This window comes from Arachis hypogaea, chromosome 19 (genome assembly GCF_003086295.3).
Source record: "Arachis hypogaea cultivar Tifrunner chromosome 19, arahy.Tifrunner.gnm2.J5K5, whole genome shotgun sequence".
Classification (NCBI taxonomy): Eukaryota; Viridiplantae; Streptophyta; class Magnoliopsida; order Fabales; family Fabaceae; genus Arachis; species Arachis hypogaea.
Genome location: NC_092054.1, coordinates 90310436 through 90323675, shown reverse-complemented (window position 1 = coordinate 90323675; position 13240 = coordinate 90310436). Strand labels below are relative to the sequence as shown.

At 40.2% G+C, this 13240-nt stretch overlaps 2 non-coding genes across 2 annotated transcripts; both read left to right on the top strand.

The window, feature by feature from the left end:
- The first annotated feature begins 3637 nt into the window (after positions 1–3637).
- Positions 3638–3744, top strand: LOC112781514 (small nucleolar RNA R71). Its single transcript, XR_003192289.1, has one exon. It is a non-coding gene; the product is annotated as a small nucleolar RNA R71 (small nucleolar RNA).
- Positions 3745–12487: 8743 nt separating this feature from the next.
- Positions 12488–12591, top strand: LOC112781954 (small nucleolar RNA R71). The gene has a single exon (XR_003192699.1). It is a non-coding gene; the product is annotated as a small nucleolar RNA R71 (small nucleolar RNA).
- The last annotated feature ends 649 nt before the right edge of the window (positions 12592–13240 follow it).

Sequence of the window (13240 nt, the reverse complement as noted above, 5' to 3'; positions counted from 1 at the left end):
CCTTTTGAGGTGATCCATTGGCTCTTGGATTGATGGATATGGGTATTCTTCCATAGAGGGTTGTGGTGGAAAGGGAAATTCATTTTGTGGTTGAAAGTTATCATGCATGGGAGGTGATTCATCTTGGTGATAATATGAAGGTGGTGGTTCTTGAGGGTATTGGTGGTGGAATTGGGGTGGTTCTTCATATGGTTCATATGGTTCACAAGGTGGTTGGTATGGTGGATATGGGTTGGGGTCATATGGAGGTGTTTGGTGAAAAGAGGCTTGTGAGTAAGGTGGTACAAAATTATGTTGAGGAGGTGGTTCATAGGCATATGGTGGTGGTTGTTGACAATCACAATAAGGGTCACCACATCCATTAGATTGATATGCATTAGGATTGGAATTATACCCATAAGAGTCCGGAGGTTGTTGTTGCCAAGAAGGTTGATCAATCCCTTGAGGCTCCTCCCACCTTTGATTGTTCCATCCTTGATGCATATTATCATTATAGTTCCCATTTCCTGCAATATAATTTGAGCCAAAATCATAGCCAAAGGGGTGAGAATTCATAGTAGCAAACAAAAACAAAAACTAACAAAAATAAGCAACAAAGTTCTAAGACTAACAAAAACTAACAAATAAGCAAAAAGCAAACATATTAACAATATTAACAATAGCCAATAATGTAACACCATTGAAACTCCCTGGCAACAGTGCCATTTTGATTTGAAGAAAATTGTCGTGTCGGTATAGAATTTCACACAAAATGAATGAATTCTCGTTGCAAGTATAGTTCTATACCAACAAACAATCCTCCCAATCAAAAAAAATATTGGTTGTCACAAGTAACAAACCCCAAATAAATTTATAACCGAAGTATTTAGACTCCGGGTCGTCTCACAAGGAATTTCAATGAAGTGGTCAATTATTGGCTATGAAGATATTTTGGGGTTTTTGGGATAAGAGACATGAAATTTAAATAGCAATGAAAATAAACTAACAACTAAAAAGATCTTGGCAAAGGTTGGCGGTCAAGGATCTCTATCCTTATCACTAACCACAACATGAGAATTGGCAAGGACCAACCCCACTAACTTAACCCCTAACTAATAGTAGAGGAAAGTCAAGTGAGGTATGTCAATCCAAGTCCATAAGTCCTAGTTCTCCACCAAATCAATTAGTGAGATCTAGAGTTAATGGCTTCCAATCGTCAATCACTTGGACATTAGTAACTCAAGAGTTCCTAAGTTACCTTCCCAAGCCAAGAGCACAAAAATCTACTCTAACATCCAACTAAGCATTTTATCAAACACTTGGAAGGCATAAAAGGAAAGCATGGTAAAAGTGCAAGAATAATAAATCTACCAACTATCAATTGCAAGAAAAGTAAATTCACAACTCAAATTAACAATTAAAAGAATATCAAACATAAATTGCATTAAAGAAAATATCCAATTCCAACAAGAGTTCATGAACATAAAATAGGTATAAAAGTAAAATTAACACTATAAATCTTGAGAATGAAAGAGTAGAAATAAGAAGTCATAGAGGAAACAAGATGAAAACATGTAATTGAACCTAAATCTAGAAGAAATTAATCTAACCTAATTCTAGAGAGAAGATGGAGCTTCTCTCTCTAGAAACTAACCTACATGATGCTATACTACCAAACAATTGTTCCCCCATTTGCCCAAGCTTGAATTCTGCATGAAATAGCATTAGAAATGATTGGGTTGGGCTCAAAGTGCTTCAAAAATCGCTGGGGGCGATTTCACTTTAGTGGGCCACGAGCAGCATCGGCGCGCACGCGTACATGGCGCGTACGTGCCCCTGAACGCGAAGCAACATATAGCAAATTTCATATCATTTTGAAGCCCCAGATGTTAGCTTTCCAACGCAATAGAAACCGTCTCATTTGGACCTTTGTAGCTCAAGTTATGGTCGATTGAGTGCGAAGAGGTCGGACTTGACAGCTTTACGGTTCCTTCATTTCTTCATGAGTTCTCCCACTTTGCATACTTTTCTCCTCACTTCTTCCATCCAATACTTGTCTTATGAACATAAAATCACTCAACAAACATATCAAGGCACCGAATGGAATTAAAATGAATTGAATTTAGCTATTTTAAGGCCTAAAAAGCATGTTTTCGCACTTAAGCACAAATCAAGGGAGAATTGCAAAACTATGCTATTTCATTGAATAAATATGAGAAAAGGTGATAAGATCCCACAAATTAAGCACAAGATAAACCACAAAATCGGGGTTTATCATAATGCTATCCTTGTGGTTTGTGCCTCTTGGATTTGCAACTTCTTCATCACAGACAAGGGCATTAAATTAATGCTTGCTCCCAGATCACATAACGCTTTCTCAAAGGTTGTGCTCCAAATGGTGCATGGAATTTGAAAGCTCCCTGGATCCGGTATCTTCCTTTGCAAGTTATTCTGAATGATGGCACTACATTCCTTAGTCAGGACCACTGTCTCATCTCCCTTTAAAGGCTTCTTCTTTGACAACAACTCCTTCATGAATTTGACATAGAGAGGCATTTGTTCCAAAACCTCAGCAAAAGGAATATTGATTTGCAACTTTCTAAAGACTTCCAAGAACTTCGAAAACTGCTTGTCCTTGGTCTCCTTTTGAAGTCTTTGAGGATATGGCATTTTAGGCTTGTACTCAGAAGTCTTTGGCAATGTAGGATAAGTGTCAAGAGAGTCAGGGAACGGGTTGTCTGCACACTTTGGAGGGACGTGCTCTACTTTTTCCTTCTTCTCTTCTGGAGCTTCTTTTTCAACTAGCTCCTCATTAACTTGTGCTTCCGTACTTGCCACTTGTCCACTTATAAAGGTGATAGCCTTGCATTCCTTTCTTGGATTTGGAATGGTGTTGCTAGGAAGGCTATTAGTGGTCCTCTGATCAATTTCATTAACTTTTGTCGCTAATTGACCCATCTGAATCTCCAAATTCTTGATTGATGCTCTCGTTTCCTGTCTAAAACTTGCCAGTATTGCTTCCAAATCATTGTTCTGGTGGGGCTAAGAAGTTGCTTGCTGAGATGACTGAAACTGGTGGTTATTGTGATTGTTCTATTGGAAGCCGTCCTGAGAATTATTGTTGAAATTCTGAGGTCTCTGAGGTTGGTCTCTCCATCCAAAATTTGGGTGATTTCTCCACCCCTGATTGTATGTCTTAGAATATGGATCATTATTGGGATTTCTAGGACTACTCCCCATGTAATTGACCTGTTCAGAAGAGGATTGAGCATAATCATAATTATCATTTTGCATAAAATTACCTGTCATGTCATAAGAGACCTCTTGAGGTGGATTTTGGGTGTTGATAGCGGAGACATGCATGCCACCCATCTGTTGAGTAAGTAGATTTATTTGCTGAGACATAAGCTTGTTCTGAGCAAGAATAGCATTAAGAGCTTCTACTTCCATAACACCCTTCTTCTGAGAAGCCTCAAAGTTCACAGGATTCCTGTTAGATGAGTATAAATATTGGTTGCAAGCAACCAATTCATTAAGCTCAATAGTCTCCTCTGGTGTCTTCTTCTTGTGCAATGAACCACCTGCAGAATTATCTAAGCACATCTTGGACATTTCACCCAAGCCTTTATAAAAGATATCTAGTTGGGTCTATTTGGAGAACATGTCCGGAGGGCATTGCCTAGTCAGTAGCTTGTATCTCTCCCAAGCTTCATAAAGAGTTTCACCATCCTTCTGCCTGAAAGTCTGAACCTCCACCCTAAGCTTAGTCAGCTTCTTTGGTGGAAAATTTTAGTAAGAAACTCAGTAACAACCTTGTCCCAAGTATCCAAACTCTCATTGGGTTGGGAATCTAGCCATAGCTTTGCTCTATCCCTCAGAGCAAACGAAAAGAGCATGAGTTTGTACACCTCAGGGCTCACTCCATTTGTCTTCACAGTATCACAAATCTGCAGAAAATTAGAAATAAATTTATTTGGGTCTTCTTGGGAAAGACCATGATACTGGCAGTTTTGTTGCACTAGGGTGACCAATTGTGGCTTCAACTCAAAGTTGTTCGCAGCTATAGGAGGCCCCACAATGCTTTCTCCATAAAGATCTGCTGTAGGAGCAGAGTAAGAGCCGAACACTCTCCTAGGTTGCTCATTCCCATTCGGATTTGCCATGTTGGCATCAACATCATTATTATGATCCATAGTGGATTCTGCAGCCTTGTAAAGTCTTGCTTGTTGCAAACGCCGCCTGAAAGTCCTTTCAGGTTTAGGATCAGGTTCAAAGTCTAAAAGAGGTTCCGTGTCTCTGTTCCTGCACATAAACAGACAGAAGATAAGAAAAGATAGAACTCTCTGCGTCAGAGTGCAGAGAATTCCCAGTGAGGTAACCTGTGTAAAGAGATAAAATAAAAAAATATTGAATAAAATAAACACTAAAATTCGAAAAATATTATTAAAATTAAGACCAAAAAGTTCGAAATTATTAGGCAAATTAAATAAGAAAAATTAAAATAAGACTAACTAGGGAACAGCAAACTTAATTTCAGAAATTAAGAAAAATATTAGTATTAAATTATTTTTTTTATTAATTTTTTTGTTTACGAAAACCAAATAATAAAAGAAAAGAGAAATAAAATGAAACAGCAGGGGAGGGGGGTACGAATGAAAGAAAGAAAGAAAGAAGAAAAGAAAAAAAATTATGGGAATAAAAATAAACAAATAAAGAAATGATGCACGGAAAACTTGTCTCTCAACAAATCTCCTTTCGGCAAGTGTACCAAATTTGTCGTCAAGTAAAAACTCACAATAGAGTGAGGTCGAATCCCACAGGGATTGATTGATCAAGCAACTTTAATTAGAAGAATGTTCTAGTTGAGTGAATCCATAATTTGGGTTGAGAGTTGCAGAAAATAAAATGGCGGGAATGTAAATAACAGAAAAGTAAATGCTAGAATTAAAGGACTGGAAGTAAATGACTGAAAATAAATTGCAGAATTGTAAATGGGAATGGGGGATTTGCTCATAAAAGTAAATGGCAGAAATTAAAGAGAATGGGTAAGATCAGAGATGGGGAGTTCATTGGGCTTAGGAGATGTTGCAATTCTCCGGATCAAGTTCATTTTCATCTCTTCCTCAATCAATGCACTCATTGATCTCCTTGGCAATCTTAAGTGATTGAATTACAATTTCTTGCAATTCAATTTCTCAAATCTTGATCAATAGCCAATTCCTTGGTCAATTGCTCATGAGAAGAGATGAAGTATGGTCACTGATTATACCACATGCATTTCCCAAATCAAATATTGAGAGGGTTATAGTCACATACCCATCCAAACCCAATTTGGTCCAGCATGAGAAAGCATTTCTAGCTTGATCTCTTCATTACTCTTTCAAGGTTCAAAAGAGATCCAAGTTTGAATAGCTTCTCCTCCAAGATAACTACTCAATGGGATGAAGATCGAAAGCTTTCAAGTAAAATCAAGAGAAAAGATAGAAGAAGAATAATGAAAATTAGTATTGATCCATCAAATTACAACAGAGCTCCCTAACCCAATGAAAGGGGTTTAGTTGTTCATAGCTCTTGAAAATGAAAATAAAGATGGAGAATACATCATAGAACTAGAAATTGCAGAGAAAAGTCAAATACAGAGAGTAATTCTCTTTTTCCAACTTTCAGAACTCCCTTTCAATTCAAACCTACTCCTATATATACTACTCTTCTTAGCTTCTAGTTTGCTCTTCAAGTCTTGGGCCTTTGGATCTTGAGTTTGAAGCAGTTCTTTTCTTCATTTGGGCTTGGCTTTACTTGCATAGAGAAAGTGCTAAGTGGGCAGAGACTTTAGCTCAGGGCGTTAGGGGTGTTAACATTTAGTGAAAGTATAAGTTCGAGAACGTTAGTGACACTCAACATTGTCACTAACGTTCCAGTGTGCCCCTATTTGCTTCATGTTAAAGCCCACGTTAACTAGGTTAACATGGCTTCTAACGTGGCCTTGCCAAACTTCGAGAACGTTAGTGACACTTAACATTTTCACTAACGTTCCAATGTGCCGCTAGATCTCACGTTAGAGTCCACGTTAACTAGGCTAACGTGGCTTCTAACGTGGCCATTCTTAGCCATCCCAATGTTAGTGACAATTTTGAGTGTCACTAACGTTGGCTCATCATTCATTCCTCATCGTTAGCTTCCACGTTAACTAAGTTAACGTGGAGGTTAACGTGGCTCCTTGGGGGGTTGTGTGGTTGCTTCCAACGTTAGTGACAATGTTGAGTGTCAGTAACGTTGTCGACAACTCTCACTTCTCACGTTAGCTCCCACGTTAACCAAGTTAACGTGGTGTGTTGCATCCTTAGGCCAACGTTAGTGACAATGTTGAATGTAACTAACGTTGGCTTCTCTTCCCCCTTTAACGTTAGAGGCCACGTTAACTAGGTTAACGTGGGCTCTAACGTGGCCACTAATGAGTGTTTGCCAACGTTAGTGACAATGTTAAGTGTCACTAACGTTGGCTCAACTTCCCTTCTCCACGTTAGAGTGCACGTTAACTTAGTTCACGTGACTCTTAACGTGGGCAATGATGGCTTTGAGAGTGTTATTGGCAATCACTTTTCTCATTAACCTTGCAAGTTACCTCCCTTTCCTTGCTTCCTTTGGTCCTGAAATCAAGCAACAGAGTGCATCAAAGTTCTAGTCCAAGTCATGGGTAATGCAGCATACAATTTGTCACTAAATTCATGCAAAATCCTCATGAAATAATGTAAAATGCACAATGTATGCTTGAATCAAGGTGTAGGTGAATATCTACCCAAAACTAGCTTATTTCCTAAAGAAATGAATGAAACTACCCTAAAAACAGTAAAGAAAAGGTCAGTGAAACTGGCCAAGATGCCCTAGCATCACAACACCAAACTTAAAGATTGCTTGTCCCTAAGCAAGTACTGGAACAATAGAATGATGAATGGAATATCCAGAGGAATGAGTCATTCTTGTGGAAGTCATGTTACTGATTTTATGGTGGTTTCATACATAGCAACTTAGGTTCATTCCATTACTGGCTTTCAGACTTTCATCATGTCCCTAAACACTTACTTTGTTTATATCCCATGAAACTTTTATTCATTGATCCTTTTATTGTTATTTCAAGGGTTATTTGTGTTATTTAGGCTAAGTGCTCTGTAAGGGGGCAACTCTTTAAGATAAATTTTCAGCCAACACTCCCGAACCAGTTGGTTCAAGGTGCTAGGTGTTGAAGCACCCCTAAGGACTTACTCCCTCAAGTCTCTCCCCCATACATACACACCACAGGCATATAGTTTATTTATTTTCTTTTCTTGAGACCTTGGTATCCAGCACCTCTTTGGGTTACTAAATGCTCTGCAGTGAGGGTTACTCTTGATAGTGGATTTTCAGCTGATAATCCCGGGTTAGTTAATCCAAGTTACCAAGTGATAAAGCACCCCTGAGAGCTTATTTATCCAGGTAGATCCCTCACACAGGAGCACCACAGACACTTGTCTCAAGGTCCAAACCATTGGTGCCTAGCCTTATTGCTTACTCTTTTTCTTTTGTTTTTCACTTCCATTGTTCTTTCCCTTTTCTCTTATTAGGATCTTGTTATTAACTTAGTCTCATGGGTATGTCCAAAGTCAAGTATTCAGGATAGATAGTTGTCCTCCTAGCCTTGTGGTTGAACCAACTTAGCTAACTTATGACTACCCCAAAGATTCATGAATGCACTTCCACATTATGAACTCTATTCTGGTCTTTAAAAAAAACATAAACATTCTCTTCTTCATTTGATTAAAAATGGACAAGCTTATAAGTAAATAAGGGACAGATGCAGTGACATTTAATCCAGAAATCATGGACCTATTCAGAAAGAAAACTTAAAAGACAGAATTTAAAAAGTTTAAGCATAACATGGAAGCAGGTTCTATTTCATACAAGATCTTCCTTATTTTAAAGCATAGAAAACGATGGACTAAAAAGAACTCCACCACCTTTCATTCATGTGGATGCCCATGCTCCCATCCTTGTTTATCCTCATTGTGTCTCTCTTGAGTGCTTGTGCTCCCACTTCCTTTGCCTTTTCCAAGCAGCTTCTTCCAGAAACCACCATCTTCCATCTTCTTCTTGAGTGTCTCCTTTTGCTGTTTCACCTTCCTCTCTTCTTGTTCTACAAAATCTTTTTGGACCTCATCATATGTAGGGATGGCATAGTGTAGCTGATGCATATTACTAGTCATGTAGTTCAACTTGGCTTGAGTGTTCACATAGAACTCCTCCCTATGTAGTTGCCTTCCTTCATTGAGTACACTGAACTCATTGAAAGTTTTCATTTGGGCTATCTGCCGCTGGTTGAGTTCTTGCAAGTGCTTCTCTTGAAGCTCTTGCCTCTCATTCACTTGGTTGATGGCTTGAGTGAGCCTGGAGTAGTGTTCCTGCTGCTGCTCCATTTGTTGTTTTTGCCATGCTTCCTGTTGGCTCAGCCAGTTGGTTTGAAGGTTCAGTATTTGCTCTTGTCCTTCCATATGTCTCATCCCCAAATCCTCAATGGCTCTTAGAAGGTGACTCATGTTCAAGTTGGCTGGATCAGAATACTCTCCTTGTTGATATTCTTCCTGATGAGGTTCCTCTTGGTGAGCTCTTTCTTTTGCTTTTGCTTTTCCTATTTGTGGTCTTCTTTGTTGTTGAGCAGGTGTAGTATAAACCAATCGCTCGAGTGTAACTGGCCTCCCTGGGTTCACCCAGTCTGGATTGCTGTCCTCAAATACTACCTTGGCCTTATTGCATAAGCGGAGAATGGTGCTGGGGTACCAAAGCCTGGCACCTGAATCAACCTTCTCAGCCGAATCTTGAATCCCTTCGGCGATGAGCTCATTCACATTGATTTCCCCACCTTGTATTAAGCAATGCACCATAGTAGCTCGATTGATGTTTACCTCTGAATTATTTGCAGTTGGTAGAATGGACCTCCTCACAAGTTCAAACCACCCCTTGGCTTCAGGGCTCAGGTCTCCTCTCTTGATGAACTTGGGTCTCCCATCTGTGTACCTCTCCCAGTCAGCTGCTATAACATAAATGTCTGCCACTATCTCTGAGAGCTCATTATTATCAGGGCTTCTACTCATCCTTGCCTGATAACTTTCCTCATCAAAACGAGGTGATTTCAGGTGAAGAACTCTTGTTATGGCATTTGGGCTGAAGTCCACCTCTTTTCCTCTTACGTAACTTTTGAAGGTTGGGGCCTTGGTTTTATCCTCTCTTACTACATTCGCATAAAATTCTTTGATGAGGTTTCCATTGATCTTCCCCTCTGGACTTGTGAGCAATTGCCACCCCTTCTGTTCGATTTTCTCCAGAATTTATGGTGACTCATCTGCATTGATTTGGAAGATTAACTCTGGCAATATCTTTCTCGCCCTTATCCGTTCGAATTCACGTTCATGAAAGGCAGTTTTGAATTTCTTCTCATCGAAAGGAACACTCTCCATGGGTTCTTTCCTCTTTTGCCTCTTTGAGCTTGATGATGCCATGAATTGAGTTGCTGTTTTGAGATGGAGATTGGAGGATACGGAGAGATGAGGAATAGGTTGGCTAGGACAGAGTGTGATGAAGGGGTTTGAGCAAGCCGAAAGTATGAAGTGTGGAGAGTGCGAATTTGAGTGTGAGGAATGATCATGCACTAAGGTTCACTTATATAGGGAGATCATGAGTGGGTGGAAGGTGTGGATTGCAAGGATTGTTGCTTGATGGACGGTTGGGGTTGTGTATGAAGGAGGGACAAGGATCATCACTTAATGAGAGTGATTGGTTCGGTCTTCAAGGGTCTTCTTTCTCCAATGTTGCATGGCAGCGTTTCCCCATGCGTTCCCTCTTGAGACATGTGTGTAGTGCTCTTCATTAAGTGGCGAACTCTTCCCCATTTAATTGTCCAATCAATCCCCTTTTTATGCTTCTTTTCCTTTCCTATAAAGATTTAAAATAAGGAAATTAATATCATAGAAATTAAACTCTACGGCTAGAATAATAAATAGAAGAAAAAAAGTTTGTTTATTTATGAATTCCAACTAACTAACTAACTATTGGTGGGTCCTTATATGCATCTTGGTGGCACCATGGGGTGACACCAAACTTAGTTTGAAGTAATGTGATGAAAAGTTTTGTTCAAAGCTCCCAAGACTAGCATGCATCTTGGTTTGCTTTGAACACTAAACTTGTTCTTCACTATATACTGCATGATAAAAATTTCACCAAGTGTTTGTCAAGTTTGGGTTGAAATTCATAAACATTGATTTATTCATTATTTTAAAAACATATAAAACATGGGTTGCCTCCCATGAAGCGCTTCTTTAGCATCACTAGCTTGACGTTTTTCCTTCATCAGGGTGGTTGGTAGTGCTTAAAGTCCTCCCCTCTTGCTGTGGACTTATATCCATTGGTTGGATCAATGATCTCCACATGTTCCAGGGAAAGAACTCTGTTGATAGTGAAGACCTTGGGTAACTGAGATGGTACAGTGGGGAGATTAGGGGGAATATCTAGGAAGTAAGTTGAGACAACTCTATCCCCTGGAGAGAAGTCTTCCGTAGGGATCTTCTTGTTCTTCCATCTCCTTGGTACCTTCTTCTTTGTTTCTTTTGAGGTTGCCTTCCCCTTGGTGACCTCTTTTTTCCAAGGAGTTGTGATGCTGTCTTCACCTGCCTCTAGAGGTTTAGGTTCCTCCAACTTTTTCTTGAGCTGTGGCAATTGCTGTTTTCCTTGTTTATCTATTAAGGGGATCTCAGAATGAACTGGCTGTGCTTCAGTGCTTGTTTCCTCCTTCAGTGTCTCATTATCATTTGTGCTTAGTTCCTTGTCCTCTTGATCTGTTTCTTGTGAAAGTTTGAAAACATTGAAGCTGAGTCGTTCATCATGGATTCTCAATATTAGCTCCCCTTTCTCTACATCGATAAGTGCTCTGGCCGTAGCTAGGAATGGTCTTCCCAATATGATTGGATGAGTGTGACTCTCTTCCATGTCCAGGATGACAAAGTCTGTTGGGAGAAAGTATTTCCCAACTTTTAGCAACACATTTTCCACCACTCCTATTGCTTGCTTTTGAGTTTTGTCAGCCAGTCTGATGATTACATCTGTGGGTATTATCTCATTGATCTGTAGCCTCTTTGCTAGGGATAAGGGCAGTAAGTTGATGCTGGCCCCCAAATCACATAGTGCTCTATCGAACATAGTTTCACCTATGGCACAAGGGATGTGAAAACTCCCTGGATCTCTTCTTTTTGTAGGCAACTCAGGTTGAATAAGGACACCACATTCCTTGTTCATCACTATAGTCTGGCCTCCTTTGAGTGAGCTTTTCCTGGGAAGAAGTTCCTTCATATACTTGATGAATGCAGGCATTTGTTGAATTGCCTTGATGAATGGTATGTTCACATGCAGAGATGCAAACAAGTCTAGGAACCTTGAGTATATTCTTTTTCCCACAGCACTATTGAGCAGTTGAGGGAAGGGTGCATAGAGCTTCAGCAGCTCTTGTTGTGAGATTTCTGGTTCTTGGCGATCTCTATCCTCCTCCTTTGTTGAGTTGTCTTCAAGTTGTTTGCAAAGTTTGCCTTGCTTGTCTTCAGTCTCTTGATCACTCGCAGTGACCATTTTGCAATCTTCCCATCTTACTTTCTTTGCTTCTCCTTTGGGGTTTTTCTCCGTGTCACTTGGGAAGCTATCAGTAGGTTTGGGAATCTTCTCAGCTAAATATCTCACCTGAAATTCCAGCTTCCTGATGGTCTCTCCCTGGTTCTTAATATTGGCTCGCACCTCCTCTTTGAACACCTTTTCTTCTTGAATCTTTTGGCATATTTCTTCAAGTAAGGCTTCAATCTTAGAGAGCTTGTCATCAATTGATGAGTGATTCGGAGCAGATGTGCTGTTTTGGTTTTGATAGGCGTGTGGAGAAGTGTTGTTGTGGGGGTGTTGAGATGTCCTCTATGTGAATTGCTGGTGAGCTGCATTGTTGTTGGAGTTGTAACGTCTCTGATCTTGGTTTTGATCTTGCTCACTTCCCCACCCAAAGTTTGGGTGGTTTCTCCATCCAGGGTTGTAGGTCTTGGAGTATGGATCATAGTTTTTCCTCGGTGAATTCCCAATGTAGTTGGCTTGCTCCTGACTCCCCTCTGCTTCTACATTCACTCTTTCTTGGGTTGTTGATGAAGTGGAGATTGCTACTACTTGGTTTATCTCCATCTTCTTGGTGAGGTCAGCCAGCTGCTGGGTAATGAGCTTGTTTTGGGCCAACAGAGCATCTACATTATTTAGCTCCATTACTCCTCTTGTGTTCCCTCTTTCGGAAGCATAGAAGTAGTCGTTCTCTGCTACTGTTTCAATAACATATATGGCTTTCTCGATAGTCTTCTTCTTGTTCAAAGATCCTCCGGATGAATGGTCTACGGCCTTCTTTGACTCATTTGACTCATAAGAGAGTCCTTCATAGAAAATGTGCAGCTGCACCCATTCGTTGAACATGTCAGGTGGACACCTCCTTGTTAAGTCCTTGAACCTCTCCCATGCTTCATATAGAGTCTCACCATCTTGTTGCCTGAAAGTTTGGACCTCAGCTCTCAGCCTATTGATTCGTTGAGGAGGGTAAAATCTTGCTAAAAATTTGTTCACCACGTCTTCCCAAGTTGTCAAGCTTTCCCTTGGGAAGGATTCCAGCCACTTGGCTGCTTTGTCCCTAAGTGAGAATGGAAATAGGATCAATCTATAGGCGTCAGGGTGAACACCATTAGACTTCACTGTGTCACGTATTCTCAGGAAGGTGGTCAAATGTTGATTGGGGTCTTCTTGAACACCTCCTCCAAACGAGCAGTTGTTCTGAATAAGGGTGATGAGCTGTGGTTTAAGTTCAAAGTTGTTGGCATGGATTGTTGGCTTTTGGATGCTACTTCCACAATTGCCTGGGTTTGGATTGATGTAAGAGCCCAAAACTCTTCTATCCTCCCGAGCATGATTTGCTCTACCTCCTCCCCCATGGTTGTGATCCTCTTCTTCATGATGGTTTTCCATGTTGTCTTCCATGTTTGTTTCAAAGAATTGCTCTTCTTCCTCAGCACCAACCACTTTCTTTCCTCTTGCCTCCCTCCTTAATCTAAGGAAGGTCCTCTCAGGTTCAGAATCGAAGGAAGTTGAAGCCCCGCTTCTTCTTCCTGTCATACAACCATCAAGTGCAAGCAAGAAAAGATAGATGCAGAAAGTATTTGTGTCAGAATTACTG